Source organism: Tyto alba, unplaced genomic scaffold, assembly GCF_018691265.1.
Source record: "Tyto alba isolate M040663 unplaced genomic scaffold, T.alba_DEE_v4.0 Super-Scaffold_2, whole genome shotgun sequence".
NCBI lineage: Eukaryota > Metazoa > Chordata > Aves > Strigiformes > Tytonidae > Tyto > Tyto alba.
Window position 1 is genome coordinate 23,025,768 of NW_024881282.1, and position 20,382 is coordinate 23,046,149.

Below are 20,382 nucleotides of genomic sequence, written 5' to 3' on the forward strand. Positions count from 1 at the left end.
TATTCAGAATGGTCACTAAAATTGGGCTGTTTATTCAGTGTGTTGAAAGGTTGAGAAGGCGAGGAGACTAGATAGGAAATCAGAGATCCACATGAAAAGAGTTCTTTCATTTTTCAGATCTTAAACTAAGAAAACCGTAAAAGAGCATTTGAAAAGAATGGAAAACTTTCTTTAAACTTAGTTTGTAAGCTAGAAAGAAATGAGCGAGTTTCTAAAACAAAACCAGGCTGGGCAAGGTGCTAATCGTGATATGACTGCAGCTTGTTCGTATTGCCAGCCAGGGCTTCCTGAAACATCTGCATCTACCTATCTTTGATATTGCTGGAGCATGCCCCAAATGTGAGTTAAGTGGCTTACAGAATAAATGGATTTTCTTAATATTTCCTTTACCATGTGTATGCCTAGATGTATCATGTAAAATTGTGTGCATTACCATCAGAATTATTTACAGTAATAACTTAAGACGACAAGGAATTCTGGGGACTCTGCCAAATGAACTTGCATTTTTCATTGATGAAAGCCCAAGTGTCAGAGTGGCTTGCAGCCACCATCCAGCCCACAAGGCAAAGTTCAGGGTCAGGTTCACAGCCTTTATTCATATGAGTATTCCTTTAATGTCAATAGAGCCAGCGAGATACTGATGCTGAAGAAATGAAAGCCCTCAGGCTTGATTCAGAAGATACAAGCTTTGCCCTCCACTGAGGATCCATTGGGAAGGTGGACAAAGGTTGTTTTATTTCACCTTTCTGTATTTCAAGGCTTTGGGTGAAGTGAGAGCTGAGTCCCTGTCCCTATAATCTCCAGCAGCTTTAAGGTTAAACTGATTAGAGTGTAAAACATAACGCTAAGTCTGACTAGACCCACCGTGTTAATTTTTAGCTGCTCAGCTCTTTTAAAAAATATTGAATCATGGAAAAGCTGCCCTGTTTGATTGTTCCTATTACATAAGAGCAATGTCTTTGGGATGTGAGAGAAGCCACGAGCAACATGTCCCTTATGTAACAAATCCAACTTGCTCTAATCCGTGCTGTGCTGCTGCTGATCCTGGGCAGCTGGGAATAGCCCGGGAGTGGTGCTGAGCTCCCCAGACTCTCCTCTGGGGCTGCAGGGTAGCTGTGGAGCAAAAGTCCTTTTCTCTGAGTGGCTTTCTACCAACAGCTCTTGCTGGATTTGTAGTGTTTTGTTTTTTTTTTTTTTTTTTTTCTGATAATAATGTGAAATAGTGGCTGAAGTGGAAATCCTGCCCCTTATGGGCAAAACTCAACCTCCCCGCTTATTTTTTCCTGAAACATCAGCATTTCCCCCCATTTTAAGCTGGAAATAAGTCATCTCATTACGTTGATACCTTTGCTCCTGTGCTTGTTTAAAAAATGGACTAAAGGCCAGGTCAGACCTTTGGAACAAGTCCTCCTGAGCCTTCCTTCTGTCTTGTGGGACACTGCTACGGTCTGATGTCTGGAGGGATGTGCTGGGCTTGCCAGGGTGGGTGCTTTGAGGGGAGAAAGAGCTGCAGCCAGGTATCATCCTGAATTCTGGGGCCTCCCGTGTCCCATAGCTTTGATGGGGTGTCAGGGCCTCATTCCTGCCCTCTGATTTCATGTGCTGGGTGTGAAGGTGGTGGATCAGCACGGGGACTCGTGGAGCAGGAAGGGTGCTGCTGAGAGAATTCAGCTCCATGTGCTTTGGGCTTGGTGTCTGTGCAGAGGGTCTGACCCTTTGCTTGAGCCTGTCATACTGGTGGGGTGTCTTAATTAAAGTGGGTACAACAGCATGGAAGAGCACCCTGCCCAAGGGGGGGTGCGTGCCTTGCGGGCTGCAGCTCCTGCCTGGCCTTCTCCATGGGAGACCACTGCTCTTCCCTGATCGCCTTGGCTGCCTCCGGTGTAATTAGGAGCATTTGAAGAATGATAACATTAAAAAAAAAAAAAGGCAACACTGTGGGTTTGTTAAGGGGGAAGGATTGAGGTAGCTGTGCACAGAGAAACCTATCTAATTAAAACCGCAGGGGAATGGAGATGGTGGCTAATGAGGCTGAACATACAACTTAATTTAACTGAGTTATTTGAAAAGAAGCAATCTGCCTTGCTGGGAATGGAAGGTGAGGGGGGAAAAAGTAGAACATACCTGGAATTTCTTATTAAAATATAAATTTAATTGTAATTAGTGCATGTTTTGCTGTGAGTTACTCTGGATTTGGGATTTATTGCATTTATGTGAAATTTACCATAAACAGTGACCACCAGTTATATGTGAATAACACATTTTTAAAGATTATTTGATTAAATCTCTTACCTAAAATCCCACGTATAGCTTTCATCTTCTAATATTTTCAAGCTTTTTATCTAAAGTTTCTCCACTTGATCTTTACCACAAGGAAAAAAATTAATGTAATGATTTCCCCTTTTTTCCTCAGCTGTTCTCCCCCATTCTCTCTCTGACTCTGCCTTTACCTCTGTTCTCTCAGGTCTCTTCTGATCTCCACCTGCTCTACTTGTCCCACAGTCACATCCCTCTTCTTGGTCTTCCTTGCACTCGTACTTCTTAGGTCTTCACTCTATCTCCTGTCTCTTTCCCCTCATAATACAAATAAATGCACATCACTGACATAATATTTATTTAAAAACACCCTAAACAAACAACCAAAACCCAAAACTTTTTTCAGCTTTTAAAATCATCTTATGATCTGGTCAGTCCTACTTGGGAGATCCTCTTCTAGTTTCATCTTCAATTCTCAGCAGTTTGAATTTGGCACCTTTTACCGCTGGTAAAAACACATCTCGTGACCTCTTATTAGGCTTTTTTTTTCCTTCTTTGTCTTGACCTGTTGTCTTTTGATATAACTCATGTTCTCTGATTCACAACACTTATTTTGTCTGATTGCAATTTTTTTACTGACTTCTGGGAGAAGTTCCTTCTGTATATTTTTTGGATTGTCTTCCTCACCCTTTCTTGTTTCTCTTCTTTCCTTCCATACTTTTTCTGGGTCATCTCATCATAAGCAAATTTGGCTAAATCTCCCTGAATAGTAATGCATCACCCTTATCCCATCAAAATGTGGCGTAGGGACAAGGAGTCAAATAGCAGAGTCCCTTAAAAATAATGATCTATGTAAATACATTAAAGCCTGACTAGGTGTGCTTCCCCTTCATCTTGCATACCTAAATTTGGCGCGAGAGCACTGACTTACTCCAAAGATACTCCACAGGAAAAGGAAGAGAAAAAATGGAGTTCTTCTTTCACTGATTTTTGTATCATCTTCCCCTTTTGCAAGTAGGTGCATTACTTCATTTCACTCACTCCTAACACAGACCAGCTTATCTGTGAGCTAATGCCAGGAAACTTGGACAGGATCATAATCAGAAGAGCAGGATGTTTCGTTTTGAGCACTGTGTTTACAAAAGTTTTGATGGTGTATGCCACTGTTATCTACTGTAATTCTAATGAGTTTGTTTGTATTTAAAGGTTTCCACCCTGGGACTGTCTTCTAGGGCAAACTATCACCAATGGAAGTAAAATTAGTTTTTCCAGCATTCTGGGTAAGCTTGTCTTCTGTACTAATAATGTCTGATTTGATTTTTTAAATGTACTTACCACCAAAGAACTCTTTTGCAATTTGTCTTTGATTTTTATATTAGTGCTTGTCTATGCAATGAAAAGAAAACTCCCTCTAACAATTGTATAAACACAGAGATAAATGACTTCAAAGCAGACTGTGAGGCTATTTTACTGGGGGGAATTATCTAACAAAAAATAGGCTTTTGTTTTCCTAATGTCTTTGGTTTCTGTCTGGTAGGTATAATATATACTGAAATATGAATAACCTAAACCAATGTACTATATATCTAAACTAAATCCAGTTACTTTCTGAGATAATATGAAAATATTTGAAGATGGTCTTTCGTGCTTGTGAAGGCATAACTTTGTCAACTAGGCGATGACCAAGACATGGATCCTGATAAAGTTGTGTTGTAGTGGCATGAGGTTGTGTTCAGTTATGAGCAATAACAATGCTTGCTGAAGCATCTGGGGGGGTCAGCAATGATGTTTTACCTGGAAAAAAGACAGCTATGCTCGCCAATTGTGGGGCAGCATTTGCTACCTGGCTGGGCTCATTGGCTTTTTGATTGCACACCAGTACCAGGCTGACAGTGGTCCCAAAGCCTCAAATAACTCATAAAATGGAGATAGGACAGCGTAGGCTCCAGAGGGAGGCTGACTGCATGGGGTACTGCCAAACCCTGGAGGGGATGAGGGAGGCCCCAGTCTGCCTCTTCTTAGCCTACCCCCAAGCAGGCTGTCTAGGTACATCCCTGGCTTTGGCTCAGACAGGGGTAACCTCAGATGGACCAAATAAATCTGGAGTTCTGAGATTGCTTTTTGTGATGACCAGGTTGTGAAAGAGGACAAAGCCTCTTCCTGTGGTCTTATACTTTCCTTAGTTGTACAGCAGGCTGACAGTTTATTTTCCCTGTGCAGCAGGGGGGTGTGAAAGCCTGCTATGCTCTGCTGGCTGAGCAACCATGAGGAAGAGCAAGAACTGTCCACGTAGCCCAGCGTATGCCTCCCTGTGTACGCATCTCCTGGGGCCGGGTCTGAATCTGTTCCTCAAGTGATAAAACACAGCCTGGCTAGAGAAGTTCTGACACCAACCCCGCATACCTGTTGCTCTTTCCTTTGGGGAGACCTGGAGCCAGAAAGGTCTGGCAAGAGCAGCCAGCACTCGGAGAGGGTCAGGACCTCAGCAAAGCCTGAGGGCATGGTTCTACCATGCAGCACTGTGCATGGTGAGGGGGCACCCAAGGGGTGACATTTCTGTGGTAATCAGATTGAGGGCAGAAAGCAGATGGGAGCAAAGAGAAAGCAAACCCAGGTCATTGGCAAGGACGTTCCTACCACTCCAAACCTCAGTGTAGGAGATCCTATATTGTGTCTCTCTCCTTCTCCAACCCAGGCTGTGGGGCTGATAGAGGCTGGCAGGGATCAGAAAGGTGAAGCTGACATCATCATGACATGATCCCTGGCTTTCAAGGGACTCTTCATACATGCAGATGCCTCTGGAGACAGTGCTGTGTGATAGGAACTGTGTGGTCAGAGGAGCTTGGGGAGGAATATCCCATCCCTTATCTAAGTCAAAAGCTGTTTCTCTGGCAACAGCCATGCTCAGTCACAGATGATGTGGTTTTGGCTGTGAAATGGGTGATTGAACTGGTTTGTTACTGTCTTCTGGTTATAATCACACAGCAGTCAGGTGGCTAAACGCCAAATGAGGGAAATCCCATGTTTATGGGTTTACACGTGGCATGCGATGCTCCAGCACTCTGTTGCCTCACGTGAAAGAAAGGAAGGCAGGCAGAGTGCAACACATCTCCTGTTTGAGGATGACATTTTCAGGACACTGTGCCGAGTGATGCAAAGGATGTACAAAAATGCCTTTTATGCATTTCCCATGTACAAATGACTTCTGGCTGAAAAGCAATAACTGCTTCTGCCTTCTTGTTAATGGGGTTGTAAGTCTTGTAATTCAGCCAGTGATCCTGAGGCTGTATGACTCTTGTGGGTGCAATGTGTTGCTCTTTGGGCCTTCACATAAGGTGTTCCTGTGTACAGTTCTTCCACTGCTGTTAACTGAATAAGGTCAAAGGCTGGGCCCTGGATTTGAAAACTGGCTACAGAGCTGGAAGGGCACCAGCTGAAGTGAGAAATACAGATTCATCATGCTGACTGTTCTTAATTTTCTATATATGCCTGTGGATTTTCCAGTTTAGTTGAGGACTCTCTAGTGCTTAGATGATGGTTATGAAAAGAACTATATACAAAAAAAAAAGGAATTGTACAATGTTTCACTATTCTGTAATTGCATCTAAATGAGATGAAATTAAAAAAAAAAAGCAGAGGAAGTAATTTCGTAGTAGTTCTTGCTAAAAGGTCACATTAAAGCCTTCCTTTCCATAAAGTAGGTTGTTTCACTGGTAACAGGTATTGAGTACTAGTTTCACTAACATGTTCTCGTCCTGTCTGAGCTGACATGTCAATGGTATTCAAAGTAAAGCTTGTGAGAAGCAGCTTGAAGATTTTGATTCCTTATGGCTAGAAGAATTGGAAATCAAAGGCCACCAGCTGGAAAAGAGCTCTGGGAATCTTTGAAATTAATTTGCTCTGTGATGAGTGTCAGAAATGTTCAGCTTCTGAAAGGGAAAGTTGTGCCAGAAGTAGATCTCAAATAGAGCAAGAAACAGGAGACTGTTTTTGCAATTTGAGCACTTGCTTCAAACCTGGGAGAATAAAGTTTCCCAGCCCATACTAGAGCTGTCTACAGGAATGGCATTTTCAAACCCCTGTGTTTTGTTTCAAATAGACAGGATCAAATAACATGTGTTTGGTGGAGGTAATGTGACTTTCAGTTCTCTTGTACTGGTCTTAGAGTACTGTCTGGGAAGATGATTGGTATATGAGAGAGTAGCCATGTTTGAGAGATTTGTGTGAAGTTAGTGTGTTAGTCACAGCTGTACCTGATGGGAGACCTTCTGACACACCACAAATCCTGTTCTAATAGCATTACTTTAAAAAACATTTCATAATGAATAGGTCAATGTGGTCTACATGGGACATTGTGGATCAAGAGTTTGATACCACGCCTCCCTATTTATGCAAACTGCTAGTGAGGTGCTTCAAAGAGGGATAGACTTTTGCTGCTTTCAGATAAAAATTGGGAAATTCAGGGAAGTGGCTTGATAATATTATAAGTCATCCAGTAATTTAACACTGGATTACAGTTGAAATCCCATAGAAATACTCAAGGCACTTTATACTGTATCAGATGGATTAAGCATGATTCATTTATTGCTTTAAATTCCAGAGGGAGTGATAATGTCTGGGTCATTGTTTTGTAGGCTTATAAATTTAAAGACCAGAGGGGACCACATGAATATCTATTCTTATTGCCTGTTCAGTGCAGGTCAGAAATGCAGGATATATGAATAGTAGTCCTTTAACTTTCCTTTACTTAGCACATCTTCCTGAAAGAGACCAAGGTCTTGATTTAAAGGGCACCAGTAGTAATGAATCTACCATGTTTCAGGTAAATTGTTTCAGTAAGTAATGATCCTTGTCTTTCGACGCAGTCTGTAGCTCTTTTCAGCTTCCATATTTTGTACTTCATTTTTTTTCCTGCTGAACTGACAAGGAATCTATTATCTGGATGCTGACTCTCCATTTATCCATTTAGTTAGTCACTTCTGAAATTAATTTACTATAAGCAGTGTTGATATAGTATGGTGAATATTTTAATTCAGGTTTTTATGTACAGTGTGACTTTAAGTTCCTGCATAGTGTGAAATTAGGACTAGAAATATGTCCTGTCAGCACACTAACATTATCAGATGATGATGTAACTGCATACAAATGATCAGATTTACATGACCAGGCCTATTTTCCATACAGCTGTGTTGATTGGTGTTAATTATGCTACTGTCTTTCAATGCCTTATTGATTGTGTCCCATGATGACCTTTTCCTGCTGTTGCTTACTACTAATGTCAGTCTAACTGTTCAATAGGTGCTTAGGTTATCCCACTTGCCTCTTTTAAATACTGCTTTGATATTAACTCTTTCAAGTCACAAGGAACTTCTGGTGTTCCTATGTTTGTTAAAAGCAGTCACTGAATCAAATGTTGGTTCATCTGCCCTCTATTCATGAAATTCAGGGTTTTAACTGAGGGGTTGTTTCATAGAATCATGCAATGGTATGGGTTGGAAGGGACTATAAAGATCATCTAGTTCCAAACGCCCTGCCATGGGTAAGGACACCTACTAGACCAGGTTCCTTAAAGCCCTGTCCAACCTGGCCTTGAACGCTTACAAGGAGGGGGCATCTACAACTTCTCTGGGCAACCTATTCCAGTGCCTCTCCATCCTCACAGCAAAGAATTTTTTCCCTATTTCTAAATCTACCCTCTTTCAGTTTAAAACCATTAACCTTTGTCCTGTCATTACACTCCTTGAAAAAGTGTCCCTCCCCATCTCTCCTGTAGGCCCCCTTTCAGTACCGTAAGGCTGCTCTAAGGTCTCCCCAGAGCCTTCTCTTCTCCAGGCTGAACAACCCCAACTTTCCCAGCGTGTCCTCATAAGGGAGGTGCTTCAGACCCCAATGGTCTTTGTGGCCCTCTGGACCTGCTCCAACAGGTCCATGTCCTTATGTTGGGGGCCCCAGAGCTCGACACAGTACTCCAGGTAGGGTCTCACCAGAGAAGAGAGGGAGGATCACCCTCCTCAACCTGCTGGCCACACTTCTCTTGATACAGCCCAGGATACAGTTGGCTTTCTGGGCTGCGAATGTACATTGCCAGCTCATATTCAGTTTTCCATGCACTAATACCCTACAGGCATCTGCAGGGCTGCTCTCAATCCACTCATCACCCAGCCTGTATTTGTGCTTGGAATTGCCTTGACCCCCATGTGCAAGACCTTGCTCTTGGCCTTGTTGAACTTCATGAGGTTTGCACCAGCCCACCTCTGGATGGCATCCCTTCCCTCCAGTGTGTTGACCGTACCACACAGCTTGGTGACATCGGCAAACTTGCTGAGGGTGCGCTCAATCCCACTCTCCGTGTCGCCAGCAAAGATGTCACACAGTGCTGGTCCCAGTACCAACCCCTGAGGAATGCCCCTTGTCACTGCTCTCCACTTGGAGATTGAGCCGTTGACCACAAGTCTTTAAGTGGGACCATGCAGCCAATTCCTTATCCATCAAGTGGTCTATCCCTCAAATCTATGTATCTCCAATTTAGAGACAAGGATGTCGTGTGGGCCAGTGTCATCTATTTAAAGCTCTCTCCAGTTACTGATGGCATGGGAGGTATGTCATTACCACTAGAGGATGTGAATATAGCATCTTTCATGGTTTGAATGCAGAGTAGAGGTAATTGTCAAATACATTTGTCTTTTTCTCGGTTGTCTGATAATTTCTGTCTGGAATGACCAGTAATGACAAGTCATTGCTTGGCATTCATTTATTCTTGTTCCATTTAGAGAGGAGCTCCTATTGTCATAAACCTCACCATAGCTTTTAAATGATTTTATTTTTTTTTGCTTCCATCATTTGCTTGCATTTCTGCAATGTTAATTTGTATTCATTGCTATCAGTGTCTTTTTTTTTTTTTCCCCCCCCATCTGTTATGTACTGTGAGTTTGTTTTACAGGTTTCTCTGCGGCTGCTGTCACTCCCCTTAGCCAGGATTTTTCAACAAAAAAAAAAAAAAAAATCTTCCTTTCACGGCTATAGCACAATGATTTTCTTTTTTTTTTTTTTTGGCATGTAATAAAGCATCCCTTAGCAGCTTCTTTTTTATACTTTTGTGTGTGACTATTTCTCCCTGCTCAGTTTTGCTCATGATTGTTTTAAGGTTTGAGAAGCTGTCTTTCTAAAATAGCCAAGATATTGGCTAAGATTTCACATTGTTTTCCAATTGCAAAAGAAGCTAGAGCATTGCCCTTTACATGTAGCAAATCATACTTTTCTAATCAAATGTTCCACCTGTATCCCATAGGTGTACAATATAACATCAGCTAGAGTTGACTTTATTACTCTCTTGTATTAAGCCATGAATAGAAGTTAGACTTTCCTGAAGTCTTACTAGTAAAATGATTCTTCCAGAATAGTTTCTCTGCTAGAATAAAATTCAATGTGACAATTTTCATAACTTCAAGGATATATGCTTAAGAAGAGCCTCATTCTGTTCCCTTACCTTCATTTGATGGATTTTTAGGAGACCTCAGGCTTTTCTCCTTGCACATGCAGTGTCCATGGCTTTATCTTCTGCCCACTGTGTTTCTCTTAAGCTTTTTAGTGTTGATTTTTATCATTATATATGTCTGTTACCTTCTTAACATTTAATAGAACTGAGCTTCCCTTTGAAAAAAGCAATTCTAATTCCTATTGAAATTGAGCCCAGTCATTACTGTTGTAAGCAAGCTTTCAGAGGAACAAATTGTTTGCCCTTTTTAAAAAAGAAGCTATTTGAATATCAGAAGTATGGTGAAAGCATAGCTTTTTATTTCTAGCTCTGCACTTGTCATGGTTTGAGCTCAGAGGGCAACTGAGCACCACGCAGCCGCTTACTCCTCCCTTCTCTCCCAGCGATGAGAAGGGACAAATAAGCCAGGCTTGGGATTCAAGAAAGGACTGGGAGGGGCAAATCACCCCTTATGGCCACGGGCAAAAGGCAGAGTTGTTAGGGGAAGAAAAAAGAATGTAGATTTATTACAGACACTAACAGCACCACTTAACAGAGTAGGACAGTGAGAAACATTGACACATCTTGAGAGCACCTTCTTCCCACCCCTCCCTTCTTCCTAGGCTCAGCTCTGCTCCTGATATCTCTACCTCCTCTCCCCAGAGGCACAGGAGCCAGGCATGGGGGTGCAGGCAGTGCTGCCAATTCTTCCATCTTTGGTGGGGGGAGATTCTAGGACTTCTTCCCCCAATCCATTACGGTCCCCCTCTCACAGGAGCCAGTCTTCCACAAACCCTCTCTGACATGAGTCCCTCCCACGGCTGCAGCCCTTCTTGAGCTGCTCCAGCATGGGACACCCCCGCATGCTGCAATCCTCCCAGCGCCAAACTACACCAGTGGGGGGCTACTTTTTCCCACAAGATCCCATCTTTCTTTGGGCACAATCACCTTGGTCATCCATGCAAAACACCTCACAGGCCATAAATCAGTGTCTGCTCCACTGCAGATCTCCATGGGTGGCAGGGGGGGCCGCCCTGCCGTCTCACCACAGGATACAGGGGGGTCTCTGCTCCGGCACACCTTCCCCCCTCTTTTCTTCCTCCGTTCCTCCACTGACCTTGGTGTTCACACAGCTGCCTCAACTCTTCCACACCATGTCCTTTCTTAAATACCGTATTGTGGAGGCACAGCTGATGGGCTCAGTTTTGGTGCAGAGGTGGAGCTGGGGGAGTTCTGAGAAGCTTCTCGCAGGGGCTGCCCCTATAGCCCCCTGCTACCAAAAAGCCCCACCACTCACTCAAACCCAGGACAGCAATACACAGATCACAAGTTTTTTTTTTTTGACAATTTGTGTTGACAGCGGGAGGCTCTCATTTCTCAGTCAGACCTCTGCAGTTGGCAGCGCCCAGTCCGTGAGACCTTTTGCAATCCCACAGCCACTGCTAGGCTGCTGTGCAGACAAGGTAACTTCATGAGGTTGAGTTTGTGCAGTGGTTGGCTTTGGGGCTGGCTCTGGACATCAGCTGAGGCAGAAGGAAAGGATAGTAGCTGAGGTCAAAAGCTGATAAGCTTTCCCTTCTCTCATGGTTTGTGAAAGTCTTAGAAGTACAGTCTTAAGAAATTGGCTGTTACTGAAACAGCCAGGTTAATTTTTATTAGTGAGAACAGCATGCATCTAGAAATTCTGCTCACTATTTGAAGCAAGTGACTTGTCAACATGTGGTCTTGCTCTGTCACCAGAACTGACTCGCACACCTAGCCTTGGTGAGGGTTTGTGAAGAGCTTTATGGGCAGAAGATGGTTTGCATTAGGTGGTTGCATCTAAATTCCTGAGAAAGACCCACACCTTGCAGTATTATACCGTGCTTAGCATAAATGTATTTTGGCAGATAAGTATCTTGAGTGGGGAACCTGCAGAATGATTTACTGGATGTATTCAGGTGGGTTCTGTGAGTCTTACTCAGCACTGGTGAGGCCACACTTTGATTCCTGTGTTCCCTTTTGGGCCCCTCACTACAAGAAAGATGAAGTGCTGAAGCATGTCCAGAGAAGGGCAACGCAAGTGGTGAAGGGTCTGGAGCACAAGTCTTATGAGGAGCAGCTGAGGCAACCGGGCTTGTTTAGCCTGGAGACAAGGAGGTGGAGGGTGACACCTTATCGCTCCCTACAACTACCCGAAAGGAGGTTGTAGCGAGGTGGCTGTTGGTCTCTTCTCCCAAGTAACAAGTGACAGGACAAGAGGAAATGGCCTCAAGTTGCACCAGGGGAGGTTTAGATTGGATATTAGGAAAAATTTCTTCACTGAAAGAGTTACCAAGCATTGGAACAGGCTGCCCATGGCAGTGGTTGAGTCACCGTCCCTGGAGGTGTTTAAAAGACGTGTAGATGTGGTGCTTGGGGACATGGTTTAGTGGTGGACTTGGCAGTGTTAGGTTTACAGTTGGACTTGATCTTCAGAGTCTTTTCCAACCTAGATGATTCTATGACACTAAGTTACTGGTTTTCCACCTATAACCACACCATTACTGATTTGTTTCTAGGGAGCAACATCAGGAATCAGCTTGTAAATGCTCTGGGGCAAGAACACTGTTTTCATTCAGTGTTGTGTGGCTTAGTATGAGGGATGCTACTCCAAGCATGCTTTCAGTGTAAAGGATTATTCAAATAAAATGGAGGATAAAAATGAGGGCTAATAAATGATCCATCTTCAATAACAGAGTAGCAACAACTTCATAAGCTTCTGGTCTAGCCTGTTTAAAAAAAGTTACTTGCAAAGAATCTTCTGATATGTTAATTATATTATTCATACTTGTTTTCTGAATTTCAAAACAAAGTGTGACCTTGATTTCAAAGTAAAGAGTACATGAAAGCAAGCTGTGCTTATTTTTCATAATTAATCATGTATAAGCCAATTTTATGGCAAAACAGATAAGTGAGATGTCAGAATATTTGTTTGTAAATACTTTGTTTCAAGATGTTAGTGCAATTTGAGGCTTAGCTTTAACAAAATCCAGTATTGCTTTCAGTTTCACTGTAGGACAACATGCAATACTTATTGCAGTTAAGGTCTAAATGGATATATCATAACAGAACATAAATTTTGTTTAGTTATTGCAGTATGGGTGCTAAAAGATACAAAAATCTTCCTTCTTTCTGTAGTAGCCTAGGGGAGTGCTACTTGTCCCCAGCATCCCTATTAATCACATGTGTGCAGCTCAGCTTGCATGAGACACTAATTTGGTAAGCATCAAGTTTCAGGGCTGCCGTGAAGAAAATATGAAAAGTCTTATTCAAAGGCGGCTGCTGCTGAAACCAAGAAATGCCAGTAACCTCTCCTCTGAATGTCAGAGGGATGCCGAGACTGCTTTGGAGGCTGAAGCCAGTGCTCTTCCAGAGGTGACTTGGAAGATGGGTTCTTCTCCCTTCGGAAGAGAAGACAAGCTCATACAACTATGTTTGCATCTTCAAAGGAGGGTACACGCGTTGATGGCCCTTGTTTGGCACTATAATTAAGGGTGTGGTGAGGTAGGGGGCCAGCTCAGGGTCCCATCCTCACCCCAGGGAGAGGTGAGGGGGGGTGCCATGGCAAGTCCTAGACCTCCCCCTCATGGGGCTGTTTCCAGGGTGGGTGGATGGAGACACAGGGCCCTTGGCCTGGTCCCCGCACAGGCTTTGCTGTGCCTGGGCAGGCAGCACAAGGGTATGGGGGGCTCTGTGAGGTGAGCTCAGTCAGAGGTGCAAGAGAGACCTCACCAGTGGGAGTGGGTTTGTACATCCAGCGGGGCTCAGGCTCCCACTCAGCCAGGACTTCTCTTATAGGATCCTCTGTCAGGACAACCAGAAAGCCACAATGGATAGAGCCATTTGACTAATAACAAATGCCCATGAACATCATATAGGGGTAATTTTACATAATAGACTTAACAGCTGATGATGTGTGTATTAAAATCCTTTTTAAATAGGATGTACTGAATTCTATCGTAAAGTGTCACAGGACAGTATCTTTTTATAGCTCACTACAGTTGACTCTATCTAACAAGTCCTGGCATTTAGTGTCTGTTACATATGCAGTTTAATAGGTTTCAGCATTAGTCTGCATTCAGTGCATAAGATAGTATTAGTCTGAGTTTTATAGCCCTTCCTCCTAAGCTGCTAAGTGGTAGATGATACAGCTCTGATGAAAGAAAACAATTTAAACTTTCTCAGTGAACCAGTTTTGAGAAGAGTTTTTCTCAAATGCAGAGTTTCACACTGAAGCAGTGTGATTAAAAGCCTATGGGGGAATCAAGCATGGGGATGGTTTTAAGGAAGATCAAGGGACTGAATGCAATTTTTTTCTTCAAATGATAATTAAAGAAACAGCATCCTCATTAGCATAATACACTAAATGATAAAAAGAATTGGACAGATGCCTAATCTTGAAATGCTTCTTAATTTACAAGTACACATTTTAAAAAGAAAGCAATTGAGGTCTGTTCTTTCTAGCTGCCTGCCTGAATCATCAAAACTGCTGCTTATATAACTTACTGTCTCAAAGAGGAAACAAAATACACAAACAAGTAGTTACGTACTCGAGAACACCATCCATGGTTGCACATGTATGGATATTAGAACATCCATAATACTTCAGTTCTTCTGAGATTGGATGCCTACCAGACAAGATTATCCATTTGAGCAGATATTCTCAACTGGGGCCATATGTGGCACTAAAGGAGTCCAAAGGCAGCTACCACAAAAAAGAAACACTCATTTTCTGTTGATTCTTGACTCTAGTTATCTATCAGGTTACCACTCTGAATTTCTTACAATTACGTGTTGAACCACACAGAAATGTATTTAAGAGTCTCATAAAATTTAGTTTTTGAGAATTTCCAATTTCTTGTGAAGGGCAAAAATGACTTTCTGGTTTTAATGCAATTGTGAATCAAATGTAGCAAGGATAAATAGGTGATATTCACATTGATGCCTTCATGACTTATCTATATTCTGTTCTTGTCCAATGTAAGCTGCAATGATGCAGTTTCTCCGTTTCACTTTAAGTATCATCCTAGTTCTGTTCTTCTACCATCAAGTCTGTGATGATCCCAAAGGGTTTTGAAGTGAACTAAAATTTTGTGAAGTCTCAGAATTATGTTGCCACCTGCAAATGTGGGGATGCTCATTAGACTGTGTCTACAGTGCTGAATGAGAGCCAGGTACGTGGCACGGAGTGACTTGCGGTGCTTGGAGCACCTTGCTCTATGCTGAGGCTTGCTCTGCACCACCAGCACTCAGCTTGGGGTCTCTTCTGGGACCCACACAGTGCCCTGTACAACATAGTTATAACTCTGTGCATTTTTTTCCATCCAAAGCTTGTGAAATATGGTGAGAACCAGAGTACTTTTTATAGCGTGAAACAGGGTATGTGCCGTGGGCACACGGGGTCAGCAAGAAGGCGTGCTGGGAGTGGTAAAACTCACTGGGATACTGATGGGAAACTCTGCTGGTGGGTGTGTGGGAGCCAGACCTGATCTGGTCTTGTCCATGCTGCTACTGAGAGTGGTCCCTGGTGTGAATGGTCCCCCAGACCACACTGGGGTATTGCCAGACTGTTTAAAAAATACTTACCTTAATTAAATGACAGTCCTTTCTTTGTCTAGTAGTGCTAGAGTGTGTATCTCTGGAATACTGGAGTGGGAATTACACTTGTAATAAGGTTAAGTATATTGAGGAGAAAACATTATTTTTAGAAGTGAAAATGATTTCTCAGGGGGAACCGACTTTTGAATTATTCCACTTACAGCCCCAATGCAAGGCAGAGGCTGGCTGCAAGCAGATGATAGATTTACTAGCTAGAAGTAAACCGCCTTTTCTCAAATCCTAAAGCTTCCCTTCAGATGGAGAGGTAGTAACCACTGCTTTGTGAAGAGACTGTGGCAGCCAGAGAGCCGAGAGATAGGCTGGAGTAGGCAGTCTCTACCAAAGTAGTGTCCTGCCCCTTTGAAGCTTAGATATTTTGATAAGTACAAATCCCAGTTTAATGTTAGATAACAAAAAGCCTTCAGCTCATGAGTAACTTGACAAGGACACTCCAGAATGTCAGAAGACCTTTCAGCCCTCTGCTCGGTGACTGCTACTGGTGATATTGTTAACTGTTGCAGGCTGGGTTTGTGTTTGGCATTAAGACTGTTAAGAAACTAGGTGGATGATTTAATGCTTTAGAGTAAATATTATTACTGCTCAGAAGATGGTATGGCAGGTAACTTGTTCAGTTTCCACCTTAACCTCTGAAGTAATTTGGAGTCAGAGCCGCCTGTTTGATTTTTCTAGTGTCTTAACACATCGAGCTGAACCTGCTCCTTTTACATCCTGCTAATCTTTCATATGTGCTGAAGTAGTAACTGTGGAGCTGGAGAGTTCTGATAGGTAAAAGGCAGCACTATTGATCTTGCTGATACAAGTTCAAAGTCCTATGTGGAAATACATACGATCGTTCTGGAGAATGAATAAATTGAGTGGTACGTGCTAGGGTGTGCATTTTCAAGGCAGTGCTGTATCTCATTCAGAGCTGCACCTGCCACGAGTGAGTTACTAAGACATGAGCATTCTTTCTGTTCAGCTGTTCAAAATCCAGCACGGCAGTCTGCAGTGCTCTGCAGACTTTCTGGGTGTTTTCTCTGCGTGCTTCCCTCTCCTCTGCTTAGTGTGCCTGTGGCTGCTTAGTTGGGCATGTGGTACGGGACGGAGGGTGACCCTTCCTCATCCAGTTCAAGGACTTTTGGATCCACTGGGGTCCTTTACTGGCATTGCATCTGAGTTTCTTTTTCAACTGAGAAAGATGGGGACAGGGCAGCATGGAGGTGTGTGGCACCACTGGGGTTGCGAAGTAGTGGGAGTGCGCTCCAGGGGGATTCAGTTCCTCCCAAAAATGCACATTTTCATCTAGTCCATGTTCATGGAGAGCTTGCTATGGCTTGTGCAAGCTATAAGGACCAGGTTTGAAAGTCTTCCTCACTTTATTTTCCTAGTAGACTTTAATGATATTTGTCACAGTCCTACTGATTTTTCTTGTGGGTCTCCTGATATTTCATTATTTTTTTTAATGCCTGATTTGCATACATCTTATTTATACATATGTGTATAAACTTTTTCTGAACCCTACTGCCTGAGGGCAAATACTAGAAAAAAGTAATGCAACTGCCCTCGGAGGCTGAACTAACAATTGACAAATAAGTGTATTGTAATTTACTTTTAATGATGAGGTTTTGGAGGAATGACTCATAATTTCTTAACTGCAGGGTTTTTCAGTGTTAAATTTGTTCGACCCATATTTGTTTTAATGACACTTACAAGTAAATGAATGTAGGCTCAGTTGTTTTTCCTGCTGGAAGTAAATAGGGTTGTGGACTGGCATTTATAGTTTTCTAACGTTCATATAATTCCTGTCAGATCTCATCTGTTCACATTTGAGCTGCAGTTACAGGTTTGTCTGTGTTCCTCTGTTGGGATCCATCACTACAGTAGCTATGAAATTTCCCAGAAACATCAGCAAAGGTTGTCCCTTTCCTTTTTTAGGGGAAGGGTTTTAATTTTTCCTGTGATGTCTTCATTCTTATTACATCACTCAATACCGGGATTCAAGCTTTCATCTTAATTTTGACTTTCTGAAAAAGAAAAACTTTCCAGAACTTTATTGTAAGCCTTTTGTCCATCTAATATTATCCGCATATGAACAGTTATCACATATAAAGGTGCCTCTGAAGGACAGATTCAGGTGCTGCTTGCTTACATGAGTTTAACTCATAAGAAAGGAGGAGGAGGTCTTTGCTGACATAATAAACCATTCAAAAAATAAATGTAGGAAGCTTGGAGCCTGTTCTCCATTTTCCGATTTGAAAGAGAATTCTTCTTCTGTCTGCCTCTGATGCTGCTTAAAAATTGGTTCCTGTAAATTTCAGGGTTTTATTAATTTGACTTACATTAAAATGCTGTTTCTATGGAGTCAAAAGTATGCTTTGCATGCTGGTTCCATAAAAAGTAGAAGAAAAGTAAATAGTTGTTCCACTCTGAATATGAGAAAAGATCAAGAATATACCAAAAGCCTTCCTTTAAAAATAAAGAAAAAATACAGTCTTTCTCCTAAATAATCCTGAAGAGTATATTTATTAGATATTTGTCACAGGGATTTCTGAACAGAGGAAGCCTGAGTATAGGTGTATAGTTGGCTTTAGAATGTATTTCTGTTTTCACTCATAAGGGTATGTCATGGTTTGGGCCTGGTTGGCAGCCAACCACAATGCAGCAGCTCTCTCTCCCTTCCCCTCCGGCAATGAGAAGGGACAGAGAGCCAGGCTTGGGGTTCGAGATAGGACTGGGATGGGGAAAAATTCCCCTTTATGATCACGAGCAAAAGGCAGACTCGTTAGGGGAAGAAAAAAAAGGACATACATTTATTACAGACACTAACAACACATAACAGAGTAGGAGAGTGAGAAGCATTGCCACATCTTGAGAACACCTTCCCCCCACCCCTCCCTTCTTCCCAGGCTCAGTTCTGCTCCCGATATCTCTACCTCCTCCCCCAGTGGCGCAGGGGCAGGGAATGGGGGGTGCAGTCAGTGCTGCCACTTCCTTCATCTTCGGTGAGGGGAGTGTCCGGAACTTGTTCCTCCTGCTCCATCGTGGTCCCCCTCTCACAGGAGACAGTCCTCCACAAACTTTCTCCGACATGAGTCCCTCCCATGGGCCGCAGCGTTCCCCACACTGCTCCATCATGGGTCGCTAACTTTCTCCGACTGGATTCCCTCCCACGGCTGCAGCCCTTCCCGAGCTGCTCCGGCGTGGGACTCCCCCGCATGCTGCAATCCTCCCAGCGCTGAATTACAGCGGCGGGGCTTCCTTTTCCCACAAGACCCCGGCCTCCTTCGGGTACAGAACCTTGATTATGCAAGCAGGAGCCACAGGCCATAAATCAATGTCTACTCCACCGTAGATCTCCATGGGTGGCAGGGGGGGGGCCGCCCTGCCGTCTCCCCACAGGATACAGGGGGGTCTCTGCTCCAGCACACCTCCCCCCTCCTTTCTTCCTCCGTTCCTCCACTGACCTTGGTGTTCACGCAGCTGCAGCAACTCCTCCTCACCAGTCCCACTGCTCCTCACCACGTCCCTTCTTAAACAAGTTATCGCAGAGGCGCAGCTGATGGGCTCAATTTCCCAAACAGAAGTGGAGCTGACGTGGAGCTGGGGGAGCTTCGAGAAGCTTCTCACAGGGGGCCGCCCCGATAGCCCCCTCCCCTGCCACCAAAAAACCCCACCACTCACTCAACCCAGGACAGGGTAGTATAAATATTTCATATATTTAGGGGTCTATGCTACTTCTAGGTTAGAATAGAATATATGACATTGTGAACCTGCCATAGTTTTTAAAGAAACCTACATTATTCTATTTTTGCTGTGAATATATGTTCAACTCTTACTAAATTTCAAAGACTACTTTGCTAAAATTTCTGGGCAATTGGCTTGGCATCTGCTAATTTAATTCCCATTTATTACTGTAATAGGATATAAATTAGAACTCTGGGGACTACTGATATGATGTTCAGTGGAGATGAAACTTTGAAGGATATGAAAGGGATTGCTTTGTTCATACTGCAAGTAGTAATGGAGAGGTAGAAGAAAGTTTGGTGCAGTAGATGAAGGAGTTGAGTTCTATTCCCATACCAAACCTGACCCCAAATATGAATAATTTCTTTGCACAAAATCATTTTCCCTCCCTTCCCCCCTCCTTCCACCCCCCCCCCCGTATCCTTTAAATGATTGAGAATAAACTTGCTGTGATAATGAGTAAAAATAGATGTTGACTGTCATCACCTCTGCACTCCAAAAGTAGTAACCAGGTTTTCCTTTCATAAGTCACTCTCCTGGTCTCCACTGATTTACTCATTCCCTCACCCTCTCCTATAAAATCCTGGCTTGACTCCCTTACCTTTCTCCTCAATTATTTTACTCTCAGTAAAATTCTTCTGGGTCTGTTGTTTTTTTTTGATTCCCCTCCTTCCTTCACCTGGGCAAAAGGGAAGACTGTGGTGAGGGTTAGGAAATGTCGCATTGCCGAAAGACTCATCTAACTAGAAGAGAACAGGACACAAACTATGATTGGACCATGTATAGATTCATACTGAAATGCTTTGAAAACAATGTTTTGATCCAGTTAGGAAAAAATTTTGGTGTTGCTCAACAGAACTGAAATTGTGTTAGGTGGTATCACAGCCATGCAAGTCTGGATACAGGCAAGAGGGGGGAGGAAAACTTATCTATTGGGAAGAAGAAAGGAAGAAGGAAACAGCTTTCAGAAAAATTACTCTGCTGGTTTTATACCACTGCTGATGGGCCTTTTCAAACTGTGCCCTACCTGCCACATTTTCTTCCTCAACTTTTTCAGCTTTTTTGCTTGAAAAAAATTAAATGTTCTTGGATTTATGCTCCTGCTGTTGACACTGCACTTCACGTGAAAAGCATTTTATTTGGAAACATGCTGATGCTTTTGCCCAGCCATAGCTTATAAATCCATCCTCTCTTTCCATCCCTGGGTGTGTTTTTTTTTTTTTTTTTTTTTTTTTTTCGTTCCTGACTGGAACTAACTTGGTTTTACCACCTTTCACACTTGCAGTTAC

At 43.0% G+C, this 20,382-nt stretch overlaps 1 protein-coding gene across 2 annotated transcripts in view; it reads left to right on the forward strand.

The window, feature by feature from the left end:
* MTUS2 (microtubule associated scaffold protein 2) overlaps positions 1 to 20,382 on the forward strand; it is a 322,948-nt gene that overhangs the window by 5,088 nt on the left and 297,478 nt on the right. Inside the window, exon 2 of one of the 2 annotated variants that reach the window (XM_032982805.2) lies at positions 3,463 to 3,536. The gene's annotated coding sequence lies outside the window, so the exon portion shown is untranslated. Of the gene's footprint in view, positions 1 to 3,462; positions 3,537 to 20,382 lie in introns of those variants that run through there. The other variant, XM_032982803.2, reaches the window with a different exon arrangement.